The sequence below is a fragment of the Parambassis ranga genome, chromosome 17 (genome assembly GCF_900634625.1).
Source record: "Parambassis ranga chromosome 17, fParRan2.1, whole genome shotgun sequence".
NCBI classification, from domain to species: domain Eukaryota; kingdom Metazoa; phylum Chordata; class Actinopteri; family Ambassidae; genus Parambassis; species Parambassis ranga.
Genome location: NC_041037.1, coordinates 2,664,179 through 2,672,833, shown reverse-complemented (window position 1 = coordinate 2,672,833; position 8,655 = coordinate 2,664,179). Strand labels below are relative to the sequence as shown.

At 43.5% G+C, this 8,655-nt stretch overlaps 1 protein-coding gene across 1 annotated transcript in view; it reads left to right on the top strand.

Moving 5' to 3' along the window:
- The first annotated feature begins 3,233 nt into the window (after positions 1 to 3,233).
- ptprfb (protein tyrosine phosphatase receptor type Fb) overlaps positions 3,234 to 8,655 on the top strand; it is a 144,757-nt gene continuing 139,335 nt past the window's right edge. Inside the window, exon 1 of the mRNA XM_028428005.1 lies at positions 3,234 to 3,747. The gene's annotated coding sequence lies outside the window, so the exon portion shown is untranslated. The remainder of the gene's footprint in view (positions 3,748 to 8,655) is intronic.

Genomic DNA, 8,655 nt, shown 5'->3' with positions numbered 1-8,655 from the left:
AGAGTTCAGAACTTTTGACCCGCTCTTTTTTTGGCTGTCGTGCACCACAGATGCATGTTTACTGCTGATTTTCAATGATGCTTAAGCCAGGAAACTGAGAGGCACTCCAAAAACTTCTGCATCTCCCGAGGCCTTTGCTTTGGATCGTTGTCCTGTTCCTGCAATCATACTTACCACCTGCCGAAGCAAGCGGGTTCTAGTATAATAAGACAAAAAAATGTCATTTCTAAATCAAACTGTGAAATGTTCAACTTAATCATAGTCCATATTCTATTTTTAACAACTCTTTGTGATGTGGAGCGTGGCCAGAGAAGTAACGGCACAGTATTAAATCTGCCTTCAAACCATCAAGTATCAACTGAGGGGCTTCTAGTTAGAAATGAATCTCTTTACAAGTAATTTCTCTTGACTAATTTCCCCACAGAGTTCAATAAAAAAAATTAATAAGGAAGAACGGCTGATAAAGGGTTCCATGTATGGAGCTTTATTCTAGCCGTGCTATGGTTGGAGGCTGATATGGTACCTCAGACGCTTTTTGATTCGCAGTAATTTAGCCAACCATTTACCCCAAATCACAGCAATAATTAACAGCAGGAAGTGGCTCAGACTGTTGTTTCACTACTCTGAAAAATAAGTTGTTTAATTGACTGAAAGAATGGGTTTAACATTCTATATGGTGAGCTTTAATTAATATATAATATTACTGTGCAGAATTCTGGGGGAGTTCTATGTATATTAACTAGGAATCGCAAACGAATCAAAGGAGGCATGTGTTTGAACTCGAATGGTCAGAAGTTCACAGAGTAACAGCATTAAAAATGTGCTGCTCAGCAAATGTTTGCTCTCTCTGTAGAAAAATCTAGCAAGGACAAAGAGTAGCTGCCCTCTCAGAGCTCTTTAGCACCCTTGCTGTGGGGGGAAAAAAATCTAGACATCCTCTTTGACCTTGATAAGTAAAGGTTGTTTATAGGTCTCCACCAGTGTCCACATGAGATGTCTGACCCTGAAAGGCAGCCCACACGAGATATGCAACAAATGCACCAATTTGATGGTTGTTGTATTAAAACAATGGCCTCCCCTCAGAGTGTAATAATGCTGGCTGGGCCTCCTGTTTGTCTGACAGGATCCTATTCTTGGACCATTGTGCTTCGATCAAAGTTATCGTATGTAAGGAAAAAGCAACAGGATTCCCTTTCATACACTTTGAGGTTGCATAGCAACTCATTCTGCCTCACGATGTGGAGGTGAATGTGTTTGGGGGCGAAAGGAAGATCCGCCTGATTTGCCCGATTGCGAGGGACATTTACAGCAGGGTAAAACCTCGTGTAAACGTCATTTGCAGCAGTTTGCCGCAGTTCAGCAGGGGTTCTGCCAAGCTAACGATTGATCACGGTAAGGTTAGAAGGCGGACTAGATGGGTTGTCAGAATCCTGAAGATATTCAGGTCCTCATTACCGGGGGGTCACAGCATCCATGCCCTGCACGTTCAACCGAGTCGCTTGAGTGCTCATGCACTAACAGCCAGGCTGCACTGTAAGCACAGCACCATTCTCTGTCCCCCATTACAATGTGGATTCTGTAGTGCACAGAATGTGTCCTTGATTGCAGAGGGGGTTATAATAAAATGAGGAATCCCCAGCCTGGAATCATTGCACATTATTACTGCATACTGCATATTACCTTTGGTTAATTCAGAGTTTTGAAAGAATGGAGCATGTCGACATTAGAAGTTCAGATGTTAAAGCTACAGTGTAGAATTTGTGTCTCCCCCTTCTGGCAGTGAGAGAAATTACACAGCCAATGTGTTTTATCTGCCTTTTTCTTTAGACTATACTTCACCTCTAAAAGCACAGTTTCCTCTTCACCTGGGTCCACCAGAGGACTGACTGCACCCCCCCCCCCCCATGTTCAGCCTTGCTACCAGAATTGCATGGTGGGAATGTCCATGACACCTGGGTTGTAGGTCCGATATACTGTGTGAATTTGGCAAGTTTGGATCCTTGCCTTTAAACAGAGGAGCTACCAGATTGTAAACATATTTATTTGTGTGTAAAGTTAAAGGTAGGGTAGGAGATTTCATTCTGATGCACTTTTTGTTAAATTAGTGTAACTTCTCTTTACAATCCGATAGCAACCGATTAGTTCGGCAGTTTCGCTTTAAAACGAAGAATATGAATCATCTGTGGAAGCTATAAAACACTACATCAGCCAATCCTGCGAGGCGCCCCTGCACATATAGTCGTCTGGTTGTCACTCTCTTCCTGCTCTGCGCGCATCACAGAGGTACGTGCATGATGGCCGAAGTCCCAGACTGGTTGGGAGGCGTGGCTTTGGTGTGAGCTCCGAGAGAACGGGGCATGTGTTTACTTTCCAAATCTGGCTGACTCTCACTGAGTTTTCAAAATCTCCTACCCTACCTTTAATATAGAGGGGATCGGCATGCCTCAAGTGGCCATTTGAGGAATCCTGCTGAAAAACTTTTTTTTTTTTTTACGTCCAAATCCATGGTAACATTTCTAAATCTAGATGTTTTAATATCATTTTTAGAAATATATTTTACAGTGGAGGGCATCTCCTAAATCGTGCCCTGATGTAAACAACCATGACAGGATCCCTTGTCTAAGACAGTTTCTGTCACTGGACAGCATGGCAATATTTCCTGCAGCCCTCTCCTGAGGCTCAAAAAACAACAAACAAACAAACAAACAAACAAAAAAAACTATTTCAAGTTGTACTGCTGGGAGAGCTGGAAAGATGGCCTGCTCTCATAAATTATAAATCACTCTCCTGTCCTGAGCCTTCACAAGGTGGGAGCAGGGGTGAGGAGTGGGGCCGAGGATGCTTTGTATTTGCTCAGGAAAATGAGGATAATGGGGCAGTATTTATACATGTTCTATTCTCAGTGATGATTCATGACTTGGCTCATTGCGGAGGCTCCCAGATGTAGAGGGGGGGGGGGCAACAACAGGAATATTAGCTTGAGGGGCTCCTCAGGGAAATGAGGAATAGTTTGAATCCACTGTTATGAGTGTTGTCTCTCCTGCTTCCTGATTTATTTTTTTATTTTAAAAAAAATAAAGAAATAAAGACAGGACTTTGGTTTGCATGTGTTCAGACCCCGCAGGAGGAATGAATGGACACAGAGGCGAGTGCAGCCGAGTGAATCCGAAAATCCTGCTGACCGACCTGTATGTATTTTCTCCACAGAGGCAGAAAGAAGCGTGACTGTGAGGGGGAGAGACGGAACAACAACTCCCAGCCTTCCACGGATCCTTCCACGGATCCTTTGCGCACACTTGCTCCTGCGTATTAACTTGCAAGAGGAGAAATTTACTTGCAAGAAGAGACACAACAGTTTCTTCTTCTTCTTCTTCTTCTTCTTCTTCTTCTTCGCGTGCAGGCAGCGACACTGAACACTTGAGCGAAGCTGACGTTAACCCGTTAGTAGTGAGAGGACACGGGGAGCTGCCACGAATAGATCCAGTATCCACGACCCCCGGTCTGCACACCGGGACAGGACCTCGTGTTTCCTCTGGCAGCGTGTATCTTTTTTCCTCCCCTTCTCTCTCTCTCTCTCACACACACACACACACACACTCTCCGTGGGGTTGGTTCCGACTCGTGTGTTTCGTGGTTACATGAAGTGGATTGTTGTGCTTGCTCCAAACTGAAGTAACGGGACTAAAAACACGCGGAGCTTTCAGAGGAGGAGAGAAATGCCAACGGCGGCGACAAAGAGGAGATTCAGTAAGTGCACCGATATCTGTCTTCAATGTCCCTTTATTATTGAACTTGAGACGCAGCTTTTAAGTTAGCAAAACTTGCAGAATTTGTGTATGTGTGTGTGTGTGGAGCAGCGTTTGTGAGTGTGTTTGTGTTTGTGTTTGAGCAAACACTTTGACACAGGCTTTCCTTTTTCAATGCGTAATATTGTCAGTCAGCTCCGTCTGGATACACGGAGCCACCAGCGTCCGGCAGCCACGCACGCAGTTTGTGAAGCTAACTCTGAATGTATGGCTAACTTTAGCGAGGAGGCAAATACATGTTAATATCCACCGAAAAATGAATGTGAATGAGGAAGAGGAGGAGGATGAGGAGATATTAAAAAACATGAGGCATCAATATGACTTATTTACAAGTGACTGTCGATGCACAGACCTGCGTTAAACTCGGCTGTTGCACTTCTCAGGGAGCAAATTTGGGTTGGAATCTTAAACCAAGCAGAAAATCTGTCGGGAATAAATAATAAATGGGAGCAGAGGTAGGTCCGTGTGTGCTGTGAGCCTGTCGTCACCCCCTTTTATTATTATTATTATTATTATTATTATTTTTGTTACTATTATTTGTGTGTGTCAGACAGCATTTCAATGATTTGCTCCCAATTTTCTGACTCATTATGATACAAAAGAAAAAAGATTTGTCTCTGCAGTCTGCCCCCCCCCCTCCCCACCATCACTTCATATGCGCGTGCACGTTGCATGAGCACGTCAACTTGCACCCCCCCACCTCCTTGTCCTTCTCCTCCTCTGCCTCACTCTTCCTCCCCGGCATATGAAATTCATTGCTCCTTTTTTTTTTTATGAATCATTATCAGAGACAGGTCTTTGAGTTCTTGTCTGCCCATCAGTGTGCAAAAGCTCCTGCCATGTACGTGTTCTTCATCTGCTCCACACCGCAGCAGCAGCAGCAGCAGCAGCAGCAGCAGCGGTGGCGGCGGCTGCAGAAACAGGTTGGATGTCAGGAATTTGCAGCTGAAGCTGAGGCATATAGAGAAATAAATCTCATCCAGTTCCACTGTGAGGTGGCGTTCACAGGTGTGCCTCTTCATGTAAAGGTCTTTAACAGATCTGAATTGTTGGAGGAGGAGGAGGTGGAGGAGGTGGATATACAGAAAGATTCTCAGCATTGCATGAAGCCCCCCCATCCGCCCCGTTGGGGTTATTTAAAGAAAGGATTGGATTTTTGTGGGTTTGAGTGACATGCAGAAGTAGCCTCATAGCCGTCCTGTATCAATACATGAATCCGATTATAGCTGTCACAGACACAATGAAGAGCCCTAACCAGCAGCCACACTGTAACGGGATGATACAGGGTGTGGGTTAGTTTCTTGGAATTGCATCAGAGGCTCTCTGCAACTGAATCCTAGGCCCTGCTGCATGTTTGGGTTTCTAACCTTCAGCTCCTGCCAACTAAAAAAATAAAGTGACATGATGCGTTTCTATTGGGGGTGATGTCATATTGGACTGGCCTATAAGGTCTCCGTCTACACATGGCTTTGCATATAGATTATTTCAGCAGCTCTTCACGGAGCATGTGGCTCTCTCTGGCTCTGTATATATATAGATATGTTATCATTTTAACCTGTTTTGACAGGTCTGATAGGCTCCATGCTGCTGAAGCATTAAGGCTTTCTTTGTACAGAAGATGCTGGATTCCTCTGCTGTGTTTATCCAGGCTTATTTCCCTGTTTATTCTCTCTCTCTTTTTGTGTGGCTGTGGAAGCTGTTGTTGTACAATGAATGTGGACTTTTTGATGCTTCCTGTGAAGTATCTTAATATATTTTGTGTGTGTGTGTGTGTTTATGTGCTGACACATTCCCTCAAGCTATTAGGCTTACTCTAACCAAAAATGATTCACAAGCAGACATGTGACTTATTTGACCGTGACTCCTGAGGGATTACAGAGTGGCCCACAAAGAATCGCTGCACTGCTTTCTTCTTTTGTTTCATACCCAAATGGTGTTTCTGGAGGTTTTTTCTCTTTTTTTTTTTTTTTGAGAGACTGTCTGTGCAAGCAAATAGCCCAGGCCCTTAAGCCGGTGACGTCATCTGCCAGGCATACACACTGGCAGAGGCTGCTCGACTGCATAGAAGCAATTAGCAAATATCAGGGAGCTAACAGTGGAGCCACTGTGACTGAAATGCTTTTATTGTGTTGTGGTTTGATTCATGGCTGAGCTAACACAAGTTTAACACTCAATTTTTCTTACCGCATAAATTGTAGTTTGTTTTTTCTGTATGAAATCAATGTGAAGGAGAATTATATGTACAACTCTTGTCACTACAATTTTCATTAGTGATAGTAATGGCATGAAAAAAAGTGTTGGATGTTTAAGCTTCTCTGGGGAGAATGATTCAGAGTGTGAGCACAGACGGCTGTTTTAAAATTCATATGATGATAGTGGAACATCACTACAAATCCTGCTCCATTAGGAAATACACATATGATCATGCTGTGAGTAATCTAGCTGCTGTTAAATGATAGTAGGTGTTGGTAAAGCAAGGTTTGTATAGTGGCACTAATATGATGACCTCTAGCTCACTGTGAGGTTACTACTGCCATATATAATCCTGTCCAAGTAGGTGATGGTGTACCCACACCTGAAAAGAGTTAGCGAATAATGAGTAGACATCAGGTATCGTGTTTTCGTACACATCTGACACCACTAACTAGTGGCCCATGTTTATGTCTACCCATTTTTTTTTTTAACATTTGCGTGACAAACCCTGCTTTCCAAATGATTTATCTACATTTCTGTTTTGTTGTGTGTGTTGGCTTGGGTGCATCCCAAACCCCTGTGAGTATTTGTATGTTCTTGTGTAGGGTATTTCCTAGCAGGTCTGGTGTGAGGCTAGTAGCCAGAGCATCTGCCTCAGCTTCCTCGTGTCCCGGTGCTCCCCTGGCAGTGGCCAGGCTGAATGGGCACCGTCGAAGAGCTCCAGCCTCCTCTGTGGCCACACGCTGAAAAACCACTCGGCACAAACCTCCCCCAGCTGACGCTTTCTCATGCTTTCCATATGGGTAAAATGGTTGTAATTTCAGGGCCCTGCAGTTCTAATGAGAGGTTTTGCCCATAGTGTGTTGGTCTGTGGTGGGCGGGATCAGCGTTTTCTTAGGTTTACAGGGGATTATAACTACTCTTGAGATGCCTCACTAGCCCACTGTCAGGGCGTTGGCATGATGAAACCAAGAACTCTTTTTAACCAGGAAAACCGGTTCGGACTGGCTGTGATGGGGCTCTGGTATTGGAGTTGTAGCACCTAATCTGTAAGCTGAAGTTTAGATTCAGGGCTGCGAATCGGGTCAGCCTGTGTTTGCTATCAAGTGTCAGATTCATAGATACAAAGTGTGCTGGGTTTTCTGCTGAGGGGATCAGGATGTTTTGCTCCTGCATCTGTATGGATGCTGCAAGCAACTGCTATTGTCCTGTTTAGCATCCCTTCCCTCTTATAGAGAAGACAGGGTGCTCTTAGTAGCACGCATGGTGGATTTTTAACAATGCCTGCTCCTTAATGTCAGCAGCATAGAGGCAGAGTGATTTACTACTCTGTCTGCAAGGGTAATGTAGGAGCAATTTGACTGCTGATTGAAACCAGGTTTCCCATTTCAGAGTCCACTGGTGACATTATAAACCATTTACACCAGTGTTTTACAGGGCACCCCTGCATTTGGGAAAGTGGAAACAGACACATGGCCTAAAAATGGCCTGTGCTACCACCTCTTTTTAGCCTCTCCTTGTCTGATTTGTTGTTTTTACTTCAAAGCATGTGAGTGTTGCAGAGTGAAGCCGTGAATATGGATGACATTGAAAGGTTATTATGGTTGTTAGGTTAATCAGCCCTGCCTGCTTTTCATTTAGACAGAAGGACCTCCTAGACACAGAGGGTCCGTCTGCTTTTCATTATGCAGCTTTTTCTGTACTCTGTAAAGCTTTTTCTCTTTTTTTTTCTTTTCTCTAGCCATTAAGTGTGAATCAGAGCAGTGGTCTAAACTCTGTGTTCAGACCTTGGGACATTTATGCACTTCTTCTATATCAGCGTTAGAAGATGGCTAACACTTAAATGGACCCAGCAGCCTTAATTAGGTTTTTACCATCTAAAACACACATTGAGTCATTACAGAATCAAAGTGCAGCTAAAGAGCAAGAGAAAGCTGGGGAAAAAAATGCAGTGACTAACAAGTGGAGGAATTTGAGGGTGAAACCTTGCGTGTTGTTAATGCCACTGTTCATGAGTCAAATTTAACATGATCTGCAGCTGTCTTTTTCAACAGAGATATATTAGATGATCATGGCTGAATTGTGAAGGACGTTTTGAGTTGAGCTGAGTCAGTGACATCATAGCTTTTATTTTCAAAAAAGGTTATGATGGTGTAAATCTGTGAGGATACCACCATCAACTAGAGGTGGTGTTATACCTGCATTCGTCTCACATCTGCTTAAGTTTTATTAGATTTTTTATTGAAATTTCAAGATCACCGTTTTTTAAGATTTTGGGCCCTCAGGTTATTTTTTGTAGACAGCCCAAAAATACCCCTTCCACAGAGATTTTTGTGGATTTGAGAAATGGAACTCAGCGTGCAACATCATGCACACAATGTGCAGTTAGCCACCCATTGGTATGCATAACAATGTCTACAGTGAGATGTAGAAACTGTTGCTATTCATCTGCCATATCTGTGATCTCAGATGGTCCCAGATGGCTCTGCACTCTCTCCCCACACAGGCCATCTAATTAGAACCTTTAACCGGCTCACACATTTAAAAATAAAAAGGACCGTAATTGTTTTGTTCATCCTTGTTTTTCATATTAGGGTGCCTCTATATGTTTACCTGTCATCAGTTAACATTTAACAGTAACTATGTTCAGCTTTTG